The 13,512-nt window shown below is 34.3% G+C and overlaps 1 protein-coding gene across 2 annotated transcripts in view; it reads left to right on the forward strand.

Moving 5' to 3' along the window:
* GLCE (glucuronic acid epimerase) overlaps positions 1–13,512 on the forward strand; it is a 113,444-nt gene that overhangs the window by 48,798 nt on the left and 51,134 nt on the right. Inside the window, exon 1 of one of the 2 annotated variants that reach the window (XM_034994646.1) lies at positions 2,636–4,068. The exons of the other annotated variant lie outside the window; for it this stretch is intronic. The gene's annotated coding sequence lies outside the window, so the exon portion shown is untranslated. Of the gene's footprint in view, positions 1–2,635; positions 4,069–13,512 lie in introns of those variants that run through there. 2 annotated transcript variants of the gene reach the window in all.

Raw genomic sequence — 13,512 nt, forward strand, 5'->3', positions numbered from 1 at the left:
TGTATTCCTTGGAATTTTCTGTGTAGACAGTAATGTCATTTGCAAATAAGGACAGTTTTATTTCTTACTTGCCAGTCTTATCAGTCTGGAGTTATCTCTTTTTTAAATGTTTGGTAGTTTTCATTAGTGAAGACATTTGGGCCTGAAGAATTCCTTTTTTTTTTTTTTTTGAAAGTTTTTAACTACAAATTAAATTTATCTGATACTTCTGTGCAGCTTATCCATATTATTGTATGTGAATGTTTGTAGTTTGTCATTTCAGGGAGTTCTTGAGCGTATGGGCATAGAGTTGCTCACAGTACTTCCTTGTTATTTAAATATTTGTATGATCTATTGTGAAATCTCCCTATTTGTATTGATATTGAGAATTTATGTCTTCTCCCTTTTTGTCTTTGTCAGTCTTGCTGTATTAAACTTTTCCAAGAGCCAGGTTAGGTTTTAATTGATTTTCTGTATTTATTTGTTCTTTTCAATTTCATTGATTCCTGTTCTTTATTATTTCCTTCCTTCTACTTTTTAGTTTGCTCTTCTTTTTCTAGTCTCTTAAGATGAAAGCTTAGATTATTAATTTTAGACTCTTTTTTCTAATGTAAGTATTTAATGCTATAACATCCTCTAAGTAATGCTCTAGTTGTATCCCACAAATTTTGATATGTTGTTTTATTTTTGTTCAGTTCAAAATATTTTTTGTTTCCCCTCTGACCCATAGATTACTTACAAGTGTGTTTTGAAATTTCCTTCTCTTTGGAGAGTGTCTTGTTATCTTTCTGTTATTGGCATCTAGTCTAATTTTGTTACAGATAACAGCCTTTTGTATGATTTAAAATTTTTTGTAAAGGTTTCTTTTATGATCCGGTGTATTGTTTTTCTATTGCTAATTTAGCAAATTACCACAAACAGTGGTTTAAACAGCACAAATTTATTGTCTTAAGTTCTGGAGCTCAGAAGTTTGAAGCCTGTTTCACTGGGTATCAGCAAGACTGTTACTTCTTTCTGGAAGTTCAATGGGATAATTTATTTCCTTGTTCTTGCCACCTTCTAAAGATGCTCACTTTCCTTGACTCCTGGCCCCTTACAGCAGTGGCTTACTAGTTATGCTATTATAGTTAAAGAATGTTTCTTTCTACTATTTTTTTTTACTTTAATTGGTGTGTTTAGATCTTTTATATATATATTTTTTAAGATTTTATTTATTTATTTGAGAGAGGGAACACAAGCAGGGGGAGTGGGAGAGGGAGAAGCAGGCTTCCTGCCGAGCAGGGAGCCCGATGTGGGGCTCGATCCCAGGACCCCGGGACCATGACCCGAGCCAAAGGCAGACGCTTAACGACTGAGCCACCCAGGCGCCCCTAGATCTTTTATATTTAATGTAATTATTGATATATTTGAATTTACCTCTACCATTTTCTTACTCTTTTTTTCCATTTGTTACCCCGTTTTTATTTCTCTATTTTCCCTTTCCTGCCTTCTTTGGGAGTATTTGATTTGTGTGCCTCTATGTGTGTGTGTGTGTATTGGTTAGGTATTCCATTATAATTTGTTGATTGTGTTTTTACAGTTTGTTTTTTAGTGGTTGCTCTAGAGATTACAATGTACTTTTCAGTTTACTTAGAATCAAAATTTTACTACTTCATGTGGCACATAAAAACTATCACCATACAGCCCCTTTACCACCCCACCCACTTTATGCTGTTGTTGTGTTATGTATTATGTTGTATGACATTCATTGAAAGCTCCATCACACAATGTTATACTTTGTGCTTTCAACTATCAAACATATTTAAAGAACTCAAGAGGATAAAAATGGTCTATTATATTTAATTAGATATTTGACAATTACATTGCTCTTCCTTACTGATGTTTCAAAGTTCCCTTATGGTATTATTTATCATCTGTTGGAATAATTTCCTTTAGCAATTCTTTTAAAGCACTCCTGCTGTCAAAACATTCTTTAAGTTTTCCTTCATCTAAGAATGTCTTTATTTCACTTTCATCTCTGAAGGATACTTTTGCTGGATATGGAATTCTGGGTTGACAGTTCTTTTCTTTCAGCACTTTAAAAATGTTCTACTTACTTCTGGCCTGCATGTGTTCTGAAAATAGATTCACAGTCATTTGAACACTTTTCCCCTCTAAGTAATACTCAATTTTTCTGGCTGCTTTCAAGACTTTTTGTCTAAAGTTTTCTGAAATTTTATTAGTATGTGGCTGGTCATGGATTTCTTTGTATTTATTCTGTTTGGGGAGTTTGCTGAGCTTCTTAAAACTGTAAGTTTGTCTTTCAACAAATTCAACAAATACCAAACTCCCCTCTTGTTGGGATTCTCTTGTCACAAATGTGGGATTGAGGCACTCCTCTTTTTTAATTTTTTCTAATCTTTTTCTCTGTTGTTCACATTGGGTAATTTCAGTTCATCTATATTAAGTACATTGACTTCATCATCTTTTGTCATCTCTATTCTTTTTTTTTTTTTTTAAGATTCTATTTATTTATTTGAGAGAGAGGGAGAGAAAGCAAGTGAGAGAACAGAGTATGAGTGGCAGGGAGGGGCAGAGGGAGAGGCAGAAGCAGACTCCTGGGATAGAGCTCCCTGAGCATGGAGCAGACTTGTGGCTGACTTGGGGCTCTATCCCAGGAGGCAGGGATCATGACCTGAGCTGAAGGCAGATGCTTAACCTACTTAGACACCCAGGTGCCCTGTCATCTCTATTCTATTGAGCTCATCTAGTGAGCTTTTAATTTTGGTTATTGATATTTTTTCACTTTTGAGATTTGTATTTGGTTCTTTTTTTATATCTTGTGTTTCTTTTTTTGAGACTTTATATTTTTCCAGTTGTTTCAAGAATGTTTGCTCTTACTTGGTGAAGCATTCTATAATCGTTGCTCTCATATCTTTAATATCTTCCTCAGATAGTTCCAGTGTCTGTGGTTTCTTGGTGTAGGCATCTTTTCTCATGTAAGTTGAGATTTTCCTGGTTCTTCATTTGCCCAGTAATTTTGGGCAGCTTGGTATGTTATGGTATGTTCAAATCCTATGCAGAATGTTGATATATTTTAGTAGGCAAATAACCCCATTAGGCTAAGACTGCAAGTTCCTGTGGGTTGTGTTTACAACATTAGTTCCATTTTCAAAGCCTTGGCCGTGCTCTTTGGATCTGTCCTACATGTGCACCACACATGGGTCAGTCTGGAATTTGGGTAGTGGTCTGTATCATAGTTCAAGTCTCAAAGTGTACGTGTGCTTGTTCAGGTCAGATCCACCCATGGGCTGCTTGAGGGTGAGCCTGGGAATTCATTAAACAACTTGAAGCATTGCTTTCCTAAGCTCTTCCTTCTCTGGGATCTCCCAGTAATTTCTGATTCCCTGGGGCTCCCTTTTCTATCCTCTGATCAGAAAGCTTTATTCATCTCTAATGTGCATTCCCTACATGTGCCCATATCCAGGGCCAAGTGGCAGAACAACAGAGAAAAAGCAAACAGGGATTCACCACATCCTCTTTGGACCACAGCTCCTCTAATCAGAGAGGAAGGTTTCCCCTTCCTCAGAGTTTTAGGATTCTGATGGGCCTCTTTTGCCACAGCTGCTACAGGAGGCTGAGCTTGAGAGAATGAGGGAGGGATTTCCACACTTTCTTTGAGTAGAAGATCCCTTTCCCTCTCCTAGAGCCAGCACTAGACAGCTTTTACTGAAGTTTTCTCTGTACTAATGTCCACTTCCAGGTTTGGGGCTGTAGGATAACTGAACTGGAGGTTGCATACTGGAAAATGATGTTTCAGTGGTACTTCAAATTCTGGTCTTCCTACCCAATCTGTGCGCTTCCTATTTTAACTTTTCAAAGTTCTGAAGTAGCTTTTCCATGTGTTCTATCCAGGTCTTGTAGCTACCTTGACTTGGAGAGATGGGGTTGGAGTATGATTACCCCATTTTATCTGGAACTAGAACCTGACTTAAAAGTTTTAAATTTTATTTCTCTAGGAATTTGACAAGAAACTGCATTTTTGATCAAATATATTTTGAGTATGAAACCAGACATGTAACAAAGTTTAGATTCTTTCATTTGATTAAGGTAAGTTTGCTTAGTAAAATTAATCATACCCCCACTATATATTTTTAAACTTATATTTTAATGTGTGCTTTACTAACACATTTTACTTTTCAGTCTACCTGAGATTCTGACCTCAAAGTATTTTCATGGTTCCTTTACCATTTAAATAACTAATGTTTCATGTAACAACTTCCAGATACAAGAGGATATAATAACTTCCAGAAATGAGGGAACATGTGATTATTTGTTTACTGAGGGTGTTGTATATTGATAATCAGATCTGTTTGCCTGGTGCAGGAGTCAGCAAATTATGGCCCAAAGGCCAGCACCTGTTTTGGTAAATAGAATTTTATTGGAACATAGTCAAACCCATTCATTATATATTGTCTGTGGCTGCCTTAACACCACAGTGGCAGAGTTCATTAGTTGCAACAGTGTCTCTGTGGCCTGCAAGTCTAAAATCTAGCTCTTTAAGAAAAGTTTGCTGACTGAATCAGAGTATCTTGCTATGCCGTGTCATTATATGTTAATTGATAGCTAACTGATTTTAGGTTTCAGTAAGTGTCGTCAGGTATGAAAACTAATTAGTGATTATTTTTTAGAAAGAGGTGTTAATTTTCTGAAGTAATTGACTTTAAAAATAAGACAAAGCTATGAGCAATTAAATGCCAAGTAATTATTTCCAGTAGAAGTCTTCATTTTGCTTAGATTTAAAAAAGTAAAAGTTTATATGATAAAAGTCAAGTTTCTTCCTGTCTAAAAAAATTCACACAAATGTATTTAATATTATTTTCTTTCCTAGGAAATTTAAATAGAACTAGTAACATTTTGGAAGTAATCATTATGTGTTTTAATATCTGTCCTAGTAACACAAGTATTTTAGATTATATAAAGTTTTAATTGAAATAAAATTGATTCTCATATAAAACTGTTTTAGTTGCTAAAGTTGGAATTATGTTTCTAAAATTTATATTGAATCACTTATACCTGTTTGTGATTCCTAAAATTATGAGTATTTAAAAAACATAAGATAGAAGGAGAGATCAAAATTTGAGCCTAGACAGTTTATAAAATGTTTGCTAGGCTGCTCAGGATTCTCTTGACTAAAGAAAAACCTATTTTTTTACACATGGACATATAAATTAGGATTTTCAAGCAATATCAAATAAAGGAATTTCTCTCTTTTTTTTTGAAAACAAAATCTGAAAAATAAATTTTTTGCTAATTTCTAGGTAATATTAACAAAATAAAGTAAGTTTCTAAAGTCTTTACATCATAAGAACTATTTGATTTGAAAAACAGTCTCATATCATGCATGAAGCTGCGATACATTTAGCTTTCTAATAGACTTGGGTGAGGTATCTTGTGTTTTTATAAAGTGAATTTAAAACTTTTAAAAACTTACATTTTAAAGGAAGAAATCTAGAAATTTATCTGAAAAATATATTTTGTATTATATTGTCATTTTACATGTAAGTCAATATAGATTTAAAGCCTCTCTTCATTAGAGTACTTATATATTTGAATTATGAAAGGTGGATAAAATAAGGCTACAGAAGAATTGATGGGACTCTTCGTAGCTTGAACATGTGAATGAGGCCACCTTAATATTAGCATGTTTAGCTGTGTTCTAAACTGAATTGGTTTGGAAAGTACCTGATTCATAGACTGAGACTTATGAATAAGAATTCCCTTTTAAATGATGGATGATATAAGAAGGTACTGCTAAAGCTTTTTGCTTCTATCAAAATCTTATCTGAAGATGTCTTTTCTTTTTTAACTTCCCTGATTTATGTTTTGTTGTGGTCCTACCATACAAACTTAGATTAGTTTTTTCTGAGTCAACATAAAATACTTCATTTTAAAAATCAGCTACTGGGGGCGCCTGGGTGGCTCAGTTGTTGAGCGTCTGCCTTTGGCTCAGGTCATGATCTCAGGGTCCTGGGATCGAGCCCCACATTGGGCTCCCTGCTTGGCGGGAAGCCTGCTTCTCCCTCCCCCACTTCCCGTGCTTGTGTTCCCTCTCTCTCTGTCTCTCTGTCAGATAAATAAATAAAATCTTAAAAAAAAAAATCAGCTACTGAGTCATTGCTAATTTGACATTATTACTGCAGTTAGATATGTGTGTTGAAGACAAAGACAGATTTTCTTCTTTAAATTGAATATGCTTCTTGCTTTTTGGAGTTATATATGTCTGGATAAGAAAGGGCTTGGGTGGATTAGTTAGGAATTTTTTTTGAATGTCAATGTCTTAGTCCATTTGGGCTGTTAAAACAATAACAAAAGCTGGATAGCTTATAAACTATAGAAATTTATTTCTCACAGTTCTGGAGGCTGGGAAGTTCAAGATCAGTGCCAGCAGATTTAGTGTCTAGTAAGGACTTGCTTTCTGGTTCATAGACATGTTTTTTTGCTGTGTCTCACATAGTGGAAGGGGTGAGGGAGCTCTCTGGGGCCTTCTTTATAAGGGCACTAATCTCATTCATGAGGGCTCTCCTCTCATGACCTGATCACCTCCCAAAGGCCCCACCTCGAAGTACCATCACATTGGTGGTTAGGATTTCAATATGAATTTCTGGGGGACACAAACATTCAGTCAAATTTTTAATTTCATAGGCCCTGATCAAATGTCACTGTATAGTCTTTAGGACAGTAAAGAAACTAATATGGAAATGAGCCTTTAAGGTTTATCCTCACAGGAGATAATGCAAAAACATGTTACTTTAATTGATCACTATGGGATTTTCTTAAACTTTAAGAAATATATTTCTTAATATATATATTATATTTTATATATATTTTATATATAATAATATGTAATATATTATATTATATTTTTATATATTTATATATATAATATGTATTTTTTTAAGTCCCTTCTTTATACATATTTTATTTTCTACCAAATAAACTCTTAAATTTTATTTACAAAATTTGCTATCAAGGAAGGTATACATACTTTTGAAAGAGGAATAGAGACTATTTTTTTTTTAAGATTCCCCCTTTTTAAAACAACTTGTTACTTTGGAATAATTTTAGATGTAGAAATACGTTCTAAAGATAGTATATAGTTTTTCTATATTATTCACTCAGCTTTCCCTAATGTTAACATATTATGTAGCCTTGGTATAGTGATCAAAACTAATCAACATAGACTACTAAACTGTGGACTTTATTAGAATTTCACCAATGTTTCCACTAATGTTCTTTTTCCAGAATTCCACATTACATTTATTTGTTATATTTCCTTCGTTTCCTCCAATCATTGACAGTTCCTCAGTCTTTCCTTATCTTTCATTCACACTTTGGAAGACCACTGGTCAGGTAGACCTTTGTAGAATGTCATTCAATGTGGTTTTCTCTGATGTTTTCTCATGGTTAAAATGAACTTAGAGATTTTGGAAAAGAATGCCAGAGAGGTGATGTGTCCTTCTCAGCATATGATAATCAGGGGTTATGTGATGTCAGCCTGTCTCATTCCTGGTGATTTTATTAACCTTTATCATCTGGTTACGGAGGTGTCTGCTAGATTTCTCCACTGTAAAGTTACTGTTTTTCCCTTAATAAATATTTTGGTGAAAATACTTTGAAGTTACACAAATAGCCTGTTTCTTTTTAAAAATTTGGCCACTAATTTTAGCATTGATTGGTGGATCTTGCCTGAAGCAGTGATTAGTCTGATATTTTGATGGTGATTTATTTATCTATTTATTTATCTATTCCACTCCTTATACATTTATTAATTATAATTCTGTAAGAAAAAGTCCTTCCCCACATTCATTTATTTTATTTAATCATTTATTTATATCCATACACACTCACTGATTTTTATTTTATTCTCTGGATTAGGATCAGTACTAGCATTGGTATCTCCCAAAGCCTAGCAAGTACTTATGCCTTTAGTTAGCTTTTTCCAGAATTTCATATAAATGGACTCTCATAATGTGTAGCCTCTTAGGACCTGTTTCTTTCACTTAATGGAACGCATTTAATATTCATTTATCTATTGTATAAATCACTAGTTTGTTCCTTTTTATTGCCATGTAGCATTCCATTGTAGCATACCAGAGTTTGTTTATCCACTTACCTGCTGAGAGACATCTGGGTTGTTTCCAGCTTTGGGCAATTACGAATAAAGCTATTACATTTACATGAAGGGTTGTTTTTTTGTTTTGTTTTGTTTTTGTTTTTGTATTTTTTGTGTGTGGGTTTTGGTTTTGATTGTGGTTTTGTTTTCACTTGGGTAAATACTTAAGAGTGGGATTATGGACTTTAAGTATATATTCAATTTTCTAAGAAACTGCCTAACTTTTTTCCAAGTGGCTGTACAATTTTGCATTCTTACCACCAGAGTATGAGAGTTCCTATTGCTCTGTATCCTCTTCAACACATTGGTATTATCAGTTTGTTTTTGTCTTTTCTGTTCTAATATATGTGTAGTGGTTTTAATTTGCATTTCTTAAATGACTAATAATGTTAATATGCAATCCATGTTTGTGAATGGGTAGCTGGTCCCTTTTATTTCTCTTGATTTTCTCCTTTTATGATCAACCAGGTGGGTAGAGTCTTCTCCAATATAGTTTTGATTGAATTAGTTGCTATCATCTCTGTTTAGCTATATTTCATAATAAATACACATTTCCATATATGAGTTTTGGCTTTCTCTACTTACTATGGTGGAATGAATATAAGTTTTTATATAGCTGAGTATTTGAATGATAATTTCATTATTGTCTAAAGCTAGATTGCTTTATAAGAATCTATTCATAGATTACATCTGTGACTCAATACACTTGTAAGGCAAGGGAAAATGTAAGAAATTCTGTTAGTGCTAGAGGTTGCTTTGGATTGACAAATGTCACTGTAGAAAAAGAAATCTTAGGGTCTTTAGTGAGATCTTTTTCCCCTTTGACTATCAAATGAACAAGCAAACCTGATACTCTCTTGGGATATCTGTCAACGTATTCAGCCTTTGTTATATTCTTATAACTAATCAGTTAATATTAGGTGAAAGAGATTAGAAATGAATGTTTTTAAATTTGCCCCAATTTACATAAACATTTAAATTGACAGCTTGAAAATACGATGTTGCTTCATGGAACTGGATTAATGAAAATGTGTGGAATACTCATCTTCTACTTTCTTGCATTTCGAAGACTACTGCCAAAAAGCCCTGTAATTCAGTAGCTGAGTTTTTAGTTTAAATTTAGCTTCTATCAGAATGAAATGAAGATATAAAGTTTTAGTGAGTGATTTTTATCCTATGGGAGCTTTATATTTACTGTTTCTGTTTTGTAAAGGCCTGTGTTTAATCTATTAGGCTATGTGCAGCGATGCCAAGCTATTTAAATAGATTTTTCTGTTTGTTTGCTATATAAAGTCCTTTTGAGAAGTTAATATATTACATAAAATGTATGCGTAAAATACATATAAACCTTAAAGGATAACATTCCTGTCACATCACATCACTTGGGTAATTAGGATTTGATTCTGTTGATATGGATTCTAGTTAACAAAGTGAGTTATTCCCAATTTCAGCAGGAGAACACCAGCTTAAGGAATATTTTATTTACATATTCAGATTATGAAGATAATATTATAGAAGTCATTACAAATGGGAAGATGACTTTCTTATCTGCTTTAAAATGAGTCCATCTCTTTAAATATCCTGTTTCATAGTGTGATTACGTTACTGATTCTATTGGCTGAAACCAGGGTGGTTGTTACTATTATGATCATGGCGGCCTCAATTCAAACCAGCAAATTTTATTTATTTATTTTTATTTATTTAAAGATTTTATTTATTTAACAGTGAGTGAGCAAAGCAAGAAGAGCGGCAAAGGGAGAGGGAGAAGCAGACTCACCACTGAGCAGGGAGCCTGACATGGTGCTCGATCCCAGGGCCCTGGGATCATGACCTGAGCTGAAGGCAGACACTTAACCAACTGAGCCACCCATGTGTCCCTGTCAGAAGGAATTAAAAAAAAAAACACCCAGCAAATTTTAAATTGGAAAATATAGACCTTTCTGTAGTGGCTGCTCTGGTCACTGTATATAACTTATATTGACCTACCTTTTCAGGCTCTCTTTGTAAATAAGTTATGGGTAACACAAAGTAGCCTTGTGAAAGGGAAAAAAGGTACTATATATATTTATGCTATAAATATATTTTATTTCCTTCTTCCATTTTCCTGAACAGCAGGGGAAAAAGAGGAAGAGGGGTGTTTTCTAATGTGTTGATGGTAGCTTCTTCCTTATTTATAGAAGACTAGGAAGGTGAACTTTGTGACTTTAGTTGAGTATGCTTTAGAGCCCAAGAAGGGGCAGCCACAAGCTGTTGTGCGTGTATGACAGTTGACAATATCAGTTTTATCTTCCAGTATTGAAATCATCGTTTCTTTTTTTTGAAGATTTTATTATTTATTTATTTGACACACAGAGAGATAGAGCAGGAACACAAGCAGGGGGAGTGTGAGAGGGAGAAGCAGGCTTCCCACCGAGCAGGGAGCCCAATGCAGGGCCCGATCCCAGGACCCTGGGATCATGACCTGAGCTGAAGGCAGACGCTTAATGGCTGAGCCACCCAGGCATACCAAGATTTTATTTATTTTTAAGATTTATTTGAGAGAGCATGTGTACGAGTGGGGGGAGGGGCAGAGGGAGAGGGAGAGAGAGAATCCCAAGCAGACTCCCCACTGAGCGCGGAGCCCAATGTGGGGCTCAGTCTCACCACCCCAGCTGAAACCAAGAGTTGGGTGCGAACTGCCTGAACCACCAGCCATCCCAATCACCATTTCTGAATTTGGGGAATTGAGGAAGTATGGAGTGTAACTTCTTTTGAGCAGCTGTTCTTTGGTTGACTCCAAACCAGGTGCTTTTATTTCCATGTTATTTAACTTGGTCCTCACAATTAGCCCACATGGTATGTATGATTACCCACATTTTACAAATAAAGAAAATTTACCCAAGGTAACACAGCTGGTAGTGGCAGAGTCAGAATTTGAACCTTTGTTTTTTTGAGCTAAAAGTCAGTGCTTATCCATTATACTATACTGCCTCTCCTAAAATTAGAAAAATAATGAAAACTATTAGAAAATCTCTGAAGTTTTAAGCCTCTTGGAGAGAAACTAATATTAGATAAGACTTACATTATCTCAACCTTTGTAGTGTTTTCTTCAGTCTTAAGGGGCTTCACTTTTGGGAGACTTATTTTATACATGTTATATGAGGGAACCACCAGCAGGATACTCATTAATGCTAATTAAATGATTGAGTCTCCAATATATGTCTCAAAGAGGACTCTCTAATGATATTAGCGATATTAATAACTTTCTTGAAGATAAAATCATCTATAAATCAGAAATAGTACATGTATAAATTGCTCTTAGTAAAAATATTCATCTCAAAAATTCACACTTGCAGTACTAGTAACCTTTTAGTCTAATTAAACTCTTAGAAGTGATATTTAGTATAACATTTGCAAAACAAACTGTTGTATAGCTTGCAAATAATGCTTTAAACTGTTTGATCAATAAACTCATTTTATGGTGGATCAATAAATTCCATTTGTGCAGTGATTAAGCTGTCTTTATCTTAATGGTATTTTACCCTGTAGGAATGTTATACTGTCAAAATTAACGACTATATGTAGAATTGTTGTCAGTTGTAAGAGTTTTTCTTAACATGTTCATTGTACTAGTGGTCTTATTGTATATTTGTAAATCCATCTATAAGCAAGTCATTAGTTATTCAGTATTTATTTCTAGCATATTAAAATTCTCAAATCCATAAATATAGAAAACATTTCAAGTATGATAAAATTGTATGGGAAATTGTTTTAGTATATATAAGCAGTTCAATTATAGACTTTTTTTTTTTTAAAGTGCTAAATTTTAGTTGATATTTGGTCAGGAAAAACTCCAGAATTCATTATTTCTTTTGTTTTATTTTATTTTTTTTAAAGATTTTATTTATTTGTCAGAGAGAGAGAGCACACGCAGGGGGAGCAGCAGGCAGAGGCAGAGGGAGAAGCAGGCCCCCTGCTCAGCAAGGAGCCCAATGCGGGACTTGACCTCAGGACTTTGGGATCATGACCTGAGCCGAAGGAAGATGCTTAACCAGCTGAGCCACCCAGGTGTCCCACTTTTGTTACATTTTAGGGCAAAGTATATTATAATATTAAGTAGATGATATAAAAGCATTACCTGAGTCTATTTGTTTATTTATTTACTTATTTATTCATTTTGGTTTTGCAGAGATCAGTACAGGCAGTAGGTTGAAATGGAAAGCGGACTCTTAGAAATTAGCATCATTGAGTTCTAGTGTTGGTACAGCCAATACTAGTTGTGTAACTTTGGACAAATCATTAAACTTCTCTAGATCTAAACTCCTTTTTGTCTGTAAATAAAGTAATTGGGCCGTGGTTTCTAAGAGTATTCCCAGGTCTGTAAATCTTAGGCCAGAAATTATGTCAGTACTAAACTTAATGTAAAAGGTATAGTTTGTCTACTTTTCGTTTCTGGTTCTTAACCAATAAATAGGGATTTTTGTTTTGTTTTTTGTTTTCAGAATGAGCAGCGCAGCACAACTATGCTGGTGAATTTAAGTGCTTATGGTACTATATATACATATAGTAACACAATGTACATAAAAAAGTATGACTTTGCCTTTAGGAATAAAAGACTATAATAGCCAAATATTTTTTAAGCTTTTCTTTTTTCTTTTTTGCAGGAAGGAGGTAGGGAAGGGTTAGATTATTTGGACCAATCTATGCTTGGCATAATGTGGAGTAAGCCGTTAGTACTGGGAATACCTGCAGTACACCAGGCATCTTTGCATCAGTGCTTATGGAATTCCCTGTTGTCTTAGTCAAGATGTGTGTTCTTGGGGTGCCTGGGTGGCTCAGTCGGTTAAGGGGGGCCTGGGATTGAGCCCCGCATCGGGCTCCCTGCTCAGCGGGAACCTGCTTGTGGGTGCTTTCTCTTTCTGTCAAATAAGTAAATTAAAAAAAAAAAAAAAAGATGTGTGTTCTTTACCACAGAGTTCAGCATCTAGTTTATATATGGTCTTATATTCTAAATAATTCGTTAATAATGATTATAAGGTTTTAAACAGCAGTTGTAATGCCTCTTGTCTTTATGTCCAAGTGCCTAGTAGGTGTTCAATAAATACTTGTTGATTGGATCATCACATATAAGGAATAATATTGTTTTGTGGAATAGTAAAGGTTTTGAAATTTTGGTAGACATTAGGTTGAGAGTATATGAACAACTTTCTGTGACATTTAAAATTTTGAACTTTTACTTTTTTATTAAAAATTCTTTCTTTCACTTTTTCTTTTTAAAGTGGTGAATTATGGTGGATTTACTAACAGTACTTTCAATGTGCCTGGCATTGATCTAAACCCTTTACATACATTAACTCATTTAATTCTACTGTATGAAGTAGGTTTAAAGATAAACCCAT

Source organism: Mirounga leonina, unplaced genomic scaffold (genome assembly GCF_011800145.1).
Source record: "Mirounga leonina isolate KUSES-001 unplaced genomic scaffold, KU_Mleo_1.0 Mir_91, whole genome shotgun sequence".
Taxonomy (NCBI): Eukaryota; Metazoa; Chordata; class Mammalia; order Carnivora; family Phocidae; genus Mirounga; species Mirounga leonina.